This window comes from Echinops telfairi, unplaced genomic scaffold (assembly GCF_000313985.2).
Source record: "Echinops telfairi isolate 266 unplaced genomic scaffold, ASM31398v2 ScPeMD7_1;HRSCAF=3_0, whole genome shotgun sequence".
Taxonomy (NCBI): Eukaryota; Metazoa; Chordata; class Mammalia; order Afrosoricida; family Tenrecidae; genus Echinops; species Echinops telfairi.
The window spans coordinates 29,698,114-29,699,765 of NW_022103896.1; the positions used below are offsets into that span (position 1 = coordinate 29,698,114).

Genomic DNA, 1,652 nt, shown 5'->3' on the forward strand with positions numbered 1-1,652 from the left:
GTAATTTACCTGATATTTTGTTGGTAATCCCTTGATAAACTTGTCTCTTTCATCTATTGATATGGGTCTGTTGAAATTCTTGACGCCCATAGGGGGTAGTCTAAGGAAGGATTGTTTTTCCAAGAATTTTTCCATGTCTTCCAAGTTTTTTAATTCTTTGGAATACAGTCCTTCATAGTACTGTGTAATTATCCTTATGATTTCACTGGGGTCTCTTGTAATGTCCCCTCTTTTATCCCCCATCCTTGCTATCAAAAGTTGTTTCTTCCTTTCTTTGGTTATGTTAGCCAGAGGTCTATCGATTCTGTTTATCCTTTCAAAGAACCAACTTTTAATAGCATAAATTTTTTTCCATAGTTTTCTTAGTTTCTCTCTCCTGAATCCCAGCCCTGATTTTTATTATTTCTTTTCTTTTGCTATTAGTTGTATTGTCTTGTTGACTCTTCTCTAGTTGCTGTAAATTTTGTGCCAGCATATGAATCATAAGTCTCTTCCTTTTTTATGTGTGCATGCATTGCTATGAAACTTCCTCTGATGACTGCCTTTGCTGTGCCCCATATGTTTTGGTATGTTGTGTTCTCATTCTCATCATTGGTTTCTAGAAATTCCCTAATTTCATCTCTAATCTGGGACAGTGCACACTCCTTTTACAATAGAGAGTTATTCATCCTCCAATTGTTTACCCTTGTTTTCTTCATCTTCCTTTTGCTGATTTCCAGCCTTCTGGCACAGTGGTTATAGAGAGAGGTCTGTGTGATATCAATGTGCTTAAATTTATGCAGATCTGACTTATGCCACAGCATGTGGTCTGTCTTCGAATATGTGCCATGTAGGCTTGAAAAGAATGTGAATTTTTTTGTATTTAGGTGGAGAGCTCTGTAGATATTTATCAGCTCAAATCATCTAATTGCAGTGTTGAGATCTTTAGCTTCCTTGTTGAGTTTCTGTCCCAGCGATAGATCTTTCTTGGAGAGCAGTTTATTGAAGTCACCTACTATAATTGTTGATGTTGTGATTTCTTATTTCATCTTTTGGAATGTTTAATTGACATTTCACTGAACGCTTGTTCGGCGAGTAAATGTTTAGAGTGCTTAGTGGTTCTTGATCTATGGTTGCCTTGAGTCCTATATGGTGTCCCTCCTTATCTCTTTTTATGGTTTGCACTTTGAGATCAATTTTATCAGAGATTAAGATCGCAACTCCTGCTTTTTTAAAATTGCTATTTGCTTGGAATGTTTTTCTTCAGCCTTTGATTCTCAGCCTACTTTTCTCTGTAATCTTGAGGTGTGTCTCCTGCAGGCAGCACATCAAGGGGTTGTGTTTTCTAAGCAAATCTGTTCATCTTTGTCTCTTTAGGCCTGAGTTAATTCTATTGATATTCAAGGTTATTACATCTATCTGTGGACTCTGTGATGTAATTTTTTTCCTCTTGTGTTGGGTATTTTCCTATCTCCATTTCTTTTCCGTGGGTTGTGCATATGTTGTGTTTGTGATTCATTCTTGCCTTCTTTCCATCATTGAGCCAGTGTTATCTTGGGGACTCTTCTCTTTGATGGTCTCTGGATGGAGTTGTTCTGGGTGGTGGTCTCTTGTACGTGTTTGGTGAATGTTGCACTCTCTTTTTTTTTAATCATTTTATTAGAGGCTCATAC

At 37.1% G+C, this 1,652-nt stretch overlaps 1 protein-coding gene across 1 annotated transcript in view; it reads right to left on the bottom strand.

The window, feature by feature from the left end:
- PKHD1L1 (PKHD1 like 1) overlaps positions 1-1,652 on the bottom strand; it is a 182,255-nt gene that overhangs the window by 867 nt on the left and 179,736 nt on the right.